The following is a 12,772-nucleotide window of genomic DNA, read 5'->3' on the forward strand; positions in this document are numbered from 1 at the left end:
TACGAATATAGAAACAAATGCTTGACATTTTAGTTTAAAACTTCTAGATTTCAGTACATTATAATACTAATGGGAGGAAATAAATATCTAATTGGTTTCATTGGCAGGCTTGAGACTCCAAAATAAATTTCACCAGAGTCAAAATGGTCTGTGAAAGATTTTCTGTAACCACAGTTGTAATTAGCATTTTGTTACAAAGAACCAATCTTGGATTTATATGCAGTTAAAAAAAAATAAGATTGACTGTAGCTGAACTCACTATAAGTAGGTTTGGCATGAGCTGGTCATCTGAGGCCTGGCGTGGCCATAGGAAGTGATATGGTGGTAATTAAATGCAGGAAAATAGCAGGTCAGTTAAGGACAGAGCTGTGTGGCCCAGAAACAAAGAATAAAAGTTTGAACATAATATTTCATCAAAACATATTTGAGATTTAAAATACTGACCTCAGCATTGTATTTAGTATATATATAAATATATATATATATACAATATATATATATAACTATATATATAGTTCATCTATAGAGATTGAAGAATTATTTCCAAGAGTCAAAAATAGAATAAGAAGTTTAAAACTCTTCATAAAAACAATCTGACAGGGACTTCCCTGGTGGCGGAGTGGTTGGGAGTCTGCCTGCCAATGCTGGGGACACGGGTTCAAGCCCTGGTCTGGGAAGATCCCACATGCTGCGGAGCAACTAAGCCTGTGTGCCACAACTACTGAGCCTGTGCTCTAGAGCCCGTGAGCCACAACTACTGAGCCCACTTGCCACAACTACTGAAGCCCATGCACCTAGAGCCCATGCTCCAACAAGGGAAGCCACCGCATTGAGAAGCCCATGCAACACAACGAAGTGTAGCCCCCGCTTGCTGCAACTAGAGAAAGCCCCCGTGCACAGCAACAAAGACCCAATGCAGCCAAAATTAATTAAAAGAAAAACTAAAAAAAAAAAAAAAATCTGACAAAACCTTTAAAGGACAATATAATAATTTTACAAGTATAACTCTTCTAAGATTTACATTATTATTCTCTCAGAGTGACTTCTTCAAACTCTGATGTCATACATCTGTGTATTTACTCACACATTGGGATGTATTTTTTGGTGTACATAAATTATTAGTATGGAAGGACCTAGAAGGAAAGGACAGAAAAAGAAAGATGGGAAGATAATGACGGAACACGAGAGACAGAGAGAGAGAGAGAGAGAGAGAGAGGTTTTTAGTGCTTTGGCAGTCCAAATATATGAGTCATTTGGATTGCTTGCAGATTGTTCTACATCCAACACAAGCAAAGACTGTGTAGCTTAGAGGCGTTTTCCCTTCTCTATTTTGTCTGGAATTCTTAAAATGTAAGGTTACCCATCTATCCAAAATATTGTGTTCTGATATGAATTTATTAAAGTGAAATACAAGGTAAGATAATGTGATTAAAAGCTGAAATAAAACTAGATGCAGGAGTCTTAGTGCCAGTACATTCTGAACTCTTCAATGATTTTTAAAGAAGAAAGAAAAAAATAGCAAAATTATCTCATTTTCCACTACCCCTAAATTTGCTGCCAGTCCACAAAATATTCATTTTTGACTTATTAGACTTTTTCTTACTACTTTTCCAAGTTTCTTATGATAGCAGATAGACATGTAGAAGCTCAGTTTTCTACTAGAAACATAAGGCACTTTAAGATTCCAGGCAGAGTTTTCTCTCCAAAAAATCAATAGGAAATGTGCTCCCTCATTAAAGAGAAATGGACATTACTTCAGAATGGCAAACAATATAATTACAAGGGAGTCTATATGTTGATCCCTATATGAAATAAGTAAGAACGGGTGGTAAAATATGATAATGCTGTAGATTGTGGATTCTCCTCTCTGTTTATTTGATAAAAAACGTTATCACTGTAATGTAAATAAAATTTTCAACTTCAACTTCTCCTGGGGATCCAAACATTTTCACAAAGAAAGGACAGCTGTCCTAGGCACTAAATGACTGAGATAGTTAGCTGCAAGTCAACACACCATAAAACCCACAGAGAGGAAACAATTTTGTGAATGCACCCTCAGTAAGCTACTTTGAACAATGCATTCATGTGTATTTCTCTTTCATCACTCCTCTGCCCGTCTCCTCTGGGGTGGTTCCTTTAGCAATCCATCATTACATTCCAGCCACTGATTTATCTAAAATTCTTTTTACTGTCATCTCTAAATATTCGGGAACACACACACACACACACACAAACACACACACAAACCACACAGATGGTCTATCATTTTACAACAGTCAGAGACACTGGGTGAAATGAGATGCTAAAACAATGTACATTTCAGGCCACTCCCTTTTGTGATAAATTATCTTCCCTCAATATCTCTTTGTCTCTGTCTGTGTCTCTCATCTCTCCAGTTTTCTTTAGGTGTCTCCCTCTCACACACATACAAACACAAAATTACATGTCTGTGATACATAAGTGAAAAGCTATGAATTTTATGAGATTGTACCTGCCTTTCTAATTGAATAATAGCATATACTAGTATTTCACTTCTAATTTATTTGAGCTGTTACCACAGTGGTTTTAGTGCAGAGCAGAATATTAATTAATTGCTGTTGAACTGAATGGTTCTAAACACAAAAGAATACTGTAGTCTAGAGAAATGTGAAATACAGGACAGAAAAAGAAAATTATTAATTTTTGAATATCAACTCTATTCTAGATACAGTACTAAAGACGTTACATAATTCTTTCAATCCTCAGCATGACACTGCAGGAGATGTATTCATTTGATCATTTGCCAGATGAAGAAATGGGCTCACAACGGAAAAATAAACAACCCCCCCTAGGTCACTCTTAATGCTCAGTAGAGTCAGAATGTTAATCCTCAATGCTTCGGCACAAAAGCTGTTTTACTTCTATTGATTGGAGAGTCAGAATCGCCATTAGTCAATTTTTGCAGAATGGCTCTATTCAATCAGAAGAATCGCATATGCTGAGAGCATCATTTGGTAACTATTTTTCCGGAATTTTTCAGATAGTACAGTTCCCAAATTTCAGTAGAAATGGATGAAGCTATACAGTCGGTGGGTGGGTGACTACTGTAAAGCAGGCACGGTCCTCTCGGTCTGTCTTTCTGTCATCCGCCTACCTGTGCTGCATCTGGATCTATACGTTGCCCTTAGTCATGTTAACATGTTTGCTGATGAAAGTCAGGATAGTGTTGGTTGGAAACCTCAGGAATGTCCTGGCTGAAATTTGAAACTGGCCCCCGGACTTGGAGGCCAAGGAGAGCCCAAAGGAAGAGTTGGATCACTCCAGGTGGGTAGGTGGCAGGTTTCACAAGCGCGGGAACTGACAGGGCTTTTCTTGAGTGCCGCCAGGTGAGTAGATCTCTGTACCCACGGCCAGAATCTTGAGTTTACTTAGAGGCCTCAACGGTGTTCAGTCCCGTATCAGTCAGAGGGTCTCAGCACCGCGTTGCCCTCTCAAGGCTGTGTCCTTGAAACGGCTCCACTTTGGGGATTGGAGGGTGAAAGACACATCCCGGTACATCCCAAGGGCAGGAGTGGGGAGGACTCTTCGGTTGCCGGGGTCCCACTGGAGAGTCAACCTGTGGTCACTGCCACTCCATGACCTCCTCCAACACTCCACCCCTAGTGAGCGGCTCTCACCATCTCACACGCCCCCTCTTCCCTGCCGTGGGTCCTGAATGGTCACCAGTGGGTTTCAGTTGCATGAAGGTGGCTCGTTGGGCTGCACTGGAGACAGATACCACAGCAGCAATGCGGGCACACCACATCACGCTCTTTTGTCCAGGCTTGCACATCATGACCTTTGAAATGTGACCCCTCATCACTGGCTATTGGAGGAGGGTATCTGCACGTGGTACTCAGCCTCTTTAATCCCCTATTGGGAGCAGCCTGGTTTGCATGGTGACAGGAGAAAACTTGGGTTAGGTCTGACACTGTGTCCACACAAATCAAGCATATTTAGAATCTTCACTCAGAGGGACAGGGTCAATATAATGGATTTGCCGATCCCTCACTTTTTGGGAACTCCGATGAATGGCCCTGGATTCCTTTAGCAGCTGCCTTGGGTTGTTTAGAACACACAGGTCATGCTGTTACTGAATTAACCGAGTCACAGCAGTTCAAGGGCAATCGGGCATCCTTGACAATACAGCATTGCACCTGGGCACTGCGGTGGCCACTCTTCCTTTGAAGCCCATCTGCTGTATCTCCTGAAGGCTCATTTGCTGGGGCTCGTGCCTGGGCTAGGGCATCAGCTTCCTGATTGCCAGGGGTGTCAATGAGCCGGGACTTGGAAACGAGTGAGAACTGTCTCAGGCTCTTGCAGGTAAACCTAAATGTCTTTCCACCCATCGTTTACCTTTCGGCTTCCATTGTCCAAGCCATAGAGTTAATCCCTTTAGAACAGCCCATCAGTCAGTGTAAAGGACTAATGGCCAGGGCTCAAGAGTGATCACTAGCCAAACCCTCTGAGTTCAGCCCACTGGCAGCTGCAGTTCATTCCTGTTTCCATGCAGATGGTGTCAGTTTGGGGCTGAATAGTGATTGAACTCCATGTGCACAAATGGCCTGGACTAGACCCATCTGTATACCAGGCATCAGAGGGAATTTCCCCCACTCCCTCTCTACAGGCTGCAGGGGCCGCCACAGGGATAGGGGTGGGGGACTTGGAGGGTCTACATACTCTCAGGGCCTGCATTTTCCTGGGGGAAATCTGAAACTGGCCCCTGTGCATGGAGGCAAGGAGAGACCGACATCAACAATGGAACACACACCATAGTTCTGCAAACTGTCAGATAACAAGAGGAAATTTGGTCATGGGATATTAAAATATATAAATATAAATCTATGGGTCCTCTTAAGTAAAAGCTTTGCTCCCTTGACTATGTAAAACATTGTGCTTAAGTCAAATGTTTAAGGCTCTAAGAACGCGGCCACTGGGAATTATAAAAAATAAAGTCCATTCTAGACGTTTTAAGTGATAATTCAATCTCTTCTACCTTGCCTCTCTGATGAAGACTGTAGGCCATTTATAATGCTCTCTGTGTAGGCTACTGGGAGAAAAGCAGTTTCTCTTAACTCATTGTGTTTTAATTATATGCCCTCTGAGGTCATCTGAAGTACCTAGAAAAGTGATGATATAGTGTGTATGCATGATATCTCATTCATGGTTAACATCACTTGAGCAATTATCCCTTGTTTGGTGCGGAGGCTGTATAACCTTTGGAAGTTAAGGGGATAAAGGTTACATCTAACCGTCATAACTGCAGCAGCATGTCATAGTCCCAGAGAAGCATCAGCTGCCTGACCAGGGGGAGCCATGGGAGGTACGTGTTAGAACCAGGCTTCCCAGGCTGACCAAGCCCTGCATCATCTTACTGTGATGGAATGGCTAGTACTGGAATGAGGCAAGAGAAACCCATTTCTTGAATCTACATGAAAAGTTTGGTTTTCCTTCCCTTTCTCACACACACGAATGCACGAACACAGTTTCTCCTCTCTCACTCTTCAAAGCCCTCAAAGTGAATGATATTTAGGCTAAGGGATACTAAGAGATAAATTCACTTTTCTGGGGAATTGTTACCCATCAAGAACTGTGTATAGAGGAGCTTTGAAGGGTGTGTGAGCATAGTTCAATACTGAGGAATTTACCGGAGGCTTTTAAAAAATTATCCTGTATTATTTTTTAAACCTCAGAGGTATATGGCTTAGCCATCTTTATAAAAAAGTTTTACAGAAAAACAGGACAATTTTAAAATTTACCAAGAATGCAGGATTTCATCACTAAACATTTTTGAAAATCTTGGCTGCCCTTCCTTTCTTTACTAGAGGGGGGGGAAAAAAAAACAAGGAAAAAGGATTTTTATGACTTTTCCAGAATTTTAGAGTAGTTTCTTCCATAACTGAGATCATTCCCTGGTGGTATTTCCATTCAGAAAAACCACAAACATTTTTATGTCTTTTTTCTCACATGAATTTTAGTGGAAAACAGTGTCCACAAACATTTTTATGTCTTTTTCCTCACACGAATTTTAGTGGAAAACAGTGTCAAAATAAAAAGAAGCTTACATATAAGCTATTTTGAGATTGCCACAAGCTCAGTTGCATGATGTTTTAAGTCCTCGAAACTGCTCTTTGAATTTGGCCTAAAAGACACTAACATTCAATTAATTATTAATAACTTTTAGGAAGAGGAGCGTAGAATTAAATCCCTTATCCACCAAGTACATTACAACACACATACATCATATGACCACTCATGCCTCCCCACATCTGGCTCTTGAATGAGGAGATAGGACGCCTGGGTTACAGAGTGGGGAGAGGAAGGTAAAGTGTTGTCTGGCTCCTGTCACAATACACTTCCTCCTCTCTCAAGGGCTCCTATTCCCCCCAGTGCTGTCTGAGGTCCTGATAACCTTCTGACTTCTTACCATCCCAAAAGCACCACTCTGTTCTAAGGTTTTTCAAAAGTCAAACTATTGCAATCAACTTTCCCACTGTAGCCACAGTTGGTTTGGTGGCTAAAGGCATCCATGCTTTTTATTCCAAATGTGTAAAAACCCACAGTCAAAACCATTTACATGCTGTACGCTTACTACTGATCGTCATACATTTTTTTTTTTTTTTTTTGGGCCACATAGCATGGCATGCGGGGATCTGCGATCGAACCCGCACCCACTACAGTGGAAGCGCGGAGTCTTAACCACTGGATCGCCAGGGAAGTCCCTGATCTTCATACATTTTTATGCCTTGTACTAAGAATTGTGTCATTTGGAAATACAAAATAAAACATTTGGTGCTCTTCTCAGCAAGTTAACCCAAGCTCAGCAGTTAATACTATGGTCAGATAGAACTAAGATGGCTAAGGTAGCTGGTTACCTACCACAGACTATAGCTGTAAAAAAGGGGATCCCAGCTCACACTTACTCTCCTGAACATCTGTAGCTCTGATGGTGCTATGTAATTTTAAATATTACTTTATAGCATCATTCACTTTCTATTATAAATACTAGCCATTGGTATTTATACTTAAATATATACATAAATGGGATATTCTGACACTACTATATATTACAGGCTACACTATCTATTTATAAGTATATTCAAAATATATATGTTCAAAATATATACGTGACTTATAAACAACAGCTAATTTTTAGATCAGAAATGACCAATCATGATTTTTCATTATGGTAATGCCTAACAATTCTTTAAAACAGGTTTAACACTTCACAAATTTTGGCCAATTACTATCATCCCTCCACAAAGAATTCATTTTCACATTCCACTAGAAGCCAAGCTCTGACTGACACAAATGATTATAAAGGCTTTAATTATACCCCTCTAAGCCTGAGAGGTTCTACAACCACAACTTAGGCAGCATATATTCTTTCATCCCACAAAGACTTGCTTAAGACCTCACAGGGGCCGATGAGGCTTTTGTGTAAGGAGTTTCAATAGGCAAATTTTGTTTTATTTTTAAGCAAAAGATTCTTTGGTTCACTGCGCTGCACTTTTCCCCACTGTGTTTTTCCCATGCCAACAAATAACTGAAATTTACTCACTACAACTTTTTCCTAAGTCTCCGTAAGAACATTAAGATTCTCCAGAAAAAGACATGGCCTGAAAACCTTTATGAAGTCATTTTTGGCTTTAAGAACTGGAGGATTAGCTTTAAGAACTCCCAGAAGAAAAAGGAAGACACCTCTACCCTCCTGTCCTAGTTCCCTTGAGGATCTAATCCTCATCCCTGAAATATCATCCGAGGACCCATCTGGTAGATGGTAAGATCAGCTGCTTCGTCACAACTATGTTCAGTATGCTGGGAAGTGGATTGTTTTTCAACATCATTCCCTACCCCCCTATCCTGTATGTTGTGTGATATTTTTTGTATCTTACCAGCACAACCAAGTGAATGTACTTTAATATAAGTCTTTGACTATAAAGGATCAAAAGGCAAAACAGTGACAAAAAAATACTTCTTTGATGTATTTTTTATATTTCTGAATGCAAAAAAAAAAAATAGTGAAGCTGAAGTAGATTACTTCCTCTTCAGTCCTACTATCTGATAGACAGTCTTTTTCAATAAAACTCAAATATGAAGTTAAAACAAAGATGGGATACAGAGAGAGTTTTAATAGTGTGCAGGATTTTAATCATCCCCACTGATGCCGGAAGACCTAATTAACCTACTCGCAGCAGGTGCTGGTTAGCAGTATTTGCTAACAGGCCTGGAAACAATAAAAAACATCAAAGTGTAAATGGATTTTTAAGCAACTATTTTTTAAAAATTTCAACAAATATGAAATCTTATCATTAAAATGCAGTTTTAATCAAGCCTTATAAAGCTGATCTATTTGTTCCTATGGCTTCTCAAAACTGGAAGCAAAGAGTCTGAACTGTGGCAAAGTTAGAAAACATCTCTTTATTTGTGTTCCATTGGGCACAGTTGAAAGTAACTTATTAAATAGACATATTTATTCAAACTCTGGTGTTTGGTTTACTTTACAGATTAACTATGCAATTCCCAAAGCACCTATTTTCAGAAATGAACTGAATTTCAACTGAACAAGAGTCAAAAGAACTCACCTCTCCCCTTCCCCAAAAATAAAATAAAAATGTCCTTATCTGTGATCCAGAGCCAGTGGGGCCTCTAGACTTGTGAGGAGCAATCAGGGCAAAAAGCCAGAAATGGATCAAAAGACAGAAGACTCAGCCATCACATTCCTCAGAATCACTTTACTTCAACGTTCCAAAGCAGTGCTGTCAACCGAGCTTTGGGGTTTTCTCTCTTTCCCTTTCCTTGATCTCCTCTGGAGAGGCGTTAAGCTGGCAGTGGTAGACCAAACAGAGGAAGTGCTAATTGCCAGTGAAAAAGCCATGCGTGGGCCAGGTCTAACATGAAAGGTGAAAAGATTAATTCACAAGATAGCTAAATGTCCCTGAGTAGTTAGGAATTTACTTAATTGCATAATGAATCTCAGATGTTAGCATTGCAATGAAAAGAGAAAGAATTATGATAATAGCATTATTATAGTAGACTATATGGCCATTTCAAGACAGAGAAAAATGCCAATTCAGTGTCCTCACTGATTATTAAGTGGTGTAACAACAGCACTTATTATTAATTATTATTGCCCATACTTGCTAGGACGCAGGCACTGTGCTAAAGACATTTCTTTTTTTTTTTTTTTCTGTATGTGGCCTCTCCCGCTGCGGAGCACAGACTCTGGATGCGCAGGCTCAGCGGCCATGGCTCACGGGCCGAGCCGCTCCGCGGCATGTGGGATCTTCCCGGACCGGGGCACGAACCTGTGTCCCCTGCATTGGCAGGCGGACTCTCAACCACTGCGCCACCAGGGAAGCCCAAGACATTTCTTATGTTAGCTCATTTGATTATCAGAACAAATCTAACATTAGGTACTATTATAATCCCCAGTTTATAGATCTAATTTTACAGAGTTATAAGAATTTCAAATTAAGTAGCAGAATCAAGCTTTCAATTTGCACCAAAGTTAAACAGGTAAAGAAGACTTTATTCAAGGCTACTGCAATAGGGGAGAGAGTTAAAAACTGAGTCTACACTCAATTCCCTAAAACAAAGGGTTGCAGGGTTTTTAAGAGGTTGGGCTGAGGAAAGTATCTTGGCCAGTGTGTTTGCTAATTGGCTTTACCCAAAGGGAAAGTGAACTTTTCCATGTCTTTGTGACAAGAGGTGGTTTTGGAGCCCTCTGCAGTTAGGCTCCTTCCCCAGCCTCCAGACTGGGAGATGGGCACAATCTCCTTTCAAACGCTTGGCTCTGAGGTCCTTGAGAAAGACACCCCTGGGCTGTAAAACTGGCAAGAGGCTTTTGAAAAAGATTTACATCTCAAAGGAGCAGAGGAGGGATTTACAATTATAAGTTTTCTAAAGCAAATGTTCCAAGAAGAAGGAGGTCCGATGTGTAGAGTGAGGAGGAAAATGGTCTGAAGTTTAGTCAGCTGAGAGGAACGTTAAGGCTCTCTTAGTCAGTGATCTGAGGCAAATATCTTCCTCCTCTGCACGCCCACCCCATGCATATTTGAGAATTCATGGCAGGGAAAAGAGCAACCAACAAAGGAAAGTGTTTTTAAACTCCACATTTATTCTTTGCTTCATTGAGTCTCATTTTCCCCCATCTAAAATGAGATTTCTCTAGATCTGTAGATTGCAAATCACACTTCCTGAGACCCTGGGGTGGGGTTTTCAGGAACCAGGAGAAGCCAAAGGTTAGTGGGAAAGTTGGATGACAGGGTGGTGAAGTTTACAGGGCCCTCATTTCGCTCCAAGGAGGCCGGATATGTTCATCAGTTTTACAAAATGGACATCTGCCTTAAGGCTTCATTTGAGAAATAAAAACAAGGAGGGGGATTTTCTTCCGAGATAAAGTGTGATAACACTAGACAAGATAATATTTCATATGCCTTATAGGTGTAACCCACTATGCTTCTCTAGATCACAGATTTCAGAACATCCAGTGATCAAAAAGATATCAAAGGACTAATAAGAACAATTAGCATTTCTTCCTCCTTTATGGAAAATGCCCTGTGTGTATACATGGGTACTGTGGTCACAAACAGCCCGTGAAGTCATGACCCATTTCCAATCATACATGTAATATGAAAGCACTAATTACGTAATACCTACCCAGTCCCCCTGACCCTACACACACAAATGCACATGCCCGTATACACTAGGGTATGCTGACGATTAATCTAAAAGTAAGGTACAGATCCACAGGAAATGCCTTCTGTCCACATGGTATTTTAAATGCAGTTTTTTCAATACATTAAATGCAACATAACATTCTGCCTAGTGGACGCAGCTGATGAGTGATATAAAAACACGGTCTTGCCAGAGTCAGATAAACTAAAACTCTGAATATAAAATATGAAGAAACGTGGTACAATTCATGAAGTCTTAAAATTTAATTCATTTATATTCCAAAGTTTTATTTGTTGTGGCTTTTCTGTAATGTATAGTAACTCTCTAAAATAATTAACTTAGTTTATCTCAGCATGTCCTCTTCCTTTCAACGTTTCTCAAAACTAACATTCTGTGGAACATACACTGTGATGAGTGCACTAGGTATTTTTTCATAAGGTTCTGTAAGTTCCTAATTTTTTAATCACCTAATTGTCAGAATTGATTCAGAAATATTTTCTCATAAGAAACAAGCTTATAGTTGGTCAAAGCTCTAGAGCAGGCCACCAATGCCCATATTTGAGCTTGTTGTACTCAGGACACATTTCCTAGGGAAGTGAAAAAAATCCAATTATTGTGACTCTTTCGTGGTCTGAGGCAAGCACTTCCGCTTGTGGGAAGTGAAACAGATTAAGTTACAGAAGAAGGACCAATTCGCCGTAGGGAGATGAGCTGAACTGCAGGAGTCTGTAAAGAGGCAGTGCCCCTGGGCGTGAGAGCTTGACCTTGGCCCCCTTCTTCACTCTCTGTCACAGCCTGTGAGGATGTCTGCCTCGTGCACTTTTCCTGGCCCACAACTACTGCTTTAAAACAGACATACTTCCTCCACCACCCCATTATGGAAGAGAACAAGTTCATGTCTTTACCTTACTTGTAACTAGTTGTTACCTAAAACTTTGCATTTGTATACTGCTCTAAAATGTAGAGACTGTGATGCAGACCATCCCCTTCCCAGAAAGGAGAAACAGTTTTCAGCGAGGAGATAATTTACATAATTTACAAGGAGATAATAATAAAGTTTTTATAAATTAATTGTATGCTGGTAAACTCACTGTAGAGGAGGAAAAAAAAAAAACCCTCTGATTTATACCATTTGATGACCTCCATGCTGTAAATATTCCCACTCTGGATAATTTTATCAATGTGATGTCACTGAATGCAGAACTGGGAAGGTGTGTGCTCCAAGCCCAAACTAACACTCCACCGGTTTGAGTGATATGAAAAAGACAGAAATCCACGTGTATTTATCTCTTCCCATACAATTCAGTACCGTATTTCTTTAAGAAAAAAAGTGGTTAGCACATGGGATTTTAATCTTTGGACTTTAATCACTCCCTTAGAATTTGGTAACAGAGAGGTAAAATCTCTCTGTTCAAGATATGAGATACTTTTATGTTGTTGGTTTTTTATTATAGAAATGTATTTAACACTTTGATAATGTTGGCAATATGGTTGGATATAGTTTGGAAAAAGAATCGAGTGAAATTTCAGCCTGAAGGTAGTTCAGCCTTAGAATTAATATGCCTTTTGTGTCCTTAATGTACTCTCCTGACCCATTTCTGAGCCTCCATGAGCAAAATCTAATCAACCTCCCATCACCTTAGGAAGACTGGTTTTGATGGATCTGCCTCAGAAAAGATAGAAGCAGGACTGTTTTAACCCACCACCAACCATCCTCCCATGAGGGACAAAGTCACCTTCTGGAAGATACTGGATCAATAGTTCCACTCAAATGGTTTAAGGCTAAGACACAATGCTGCTGGGGAATGTTTTCTCAGTGGGCGCCATCCCCCTGGTTTCAGGTCTTCAAGTTGAGGCACCACCACTAAGGGAACAGTACTACCCATTCGAGTCACAACTCTGTTCTCTTGAGGGTGACCTCACTTCCCCCCCTCAGAAGAGTCTGTGATTCACTGGATGGGTGTGCTCAGCTCAACTTCTCTCTGGTTGCACAAAGGGTGCACTCAGCCCCCGTTTGCTCTTAGGTGACCTGGTGAGTGTCTTGGAGCTGGGTCTGCCCTCTGGACCAGCCTCC

The 12,772-nt window shown here is 40.5% G+C and overlaps 1 long non-coding RNA gene across 1 annotated transcript in view; it reads right to left on the reverse strand.

Annotated features, from left to right (window-relative positions):
* The window catches only part of LOC307197209, a 169,171-nt gene that overhangs the window by 40,880 nt on the left and 115,519 nt on the right, over window positions 1-12,772 (reverse strand). The gene's annotated exons all lie outside the window — the stretch shown is intronic.

Source organism: Stenella coeruleoalba, assembly GCF_951394435.1.
Source record: "Stenella coeruleoalba genome assembly, chromosome: 14".
Taxonomy (NCBI): domain Eukaryota; kingdom Metazoa; phylum Chordata; class Mammalia; order Artiodactyla; family Delphinidae; genus Stenella; species Stenella coeruleoalba.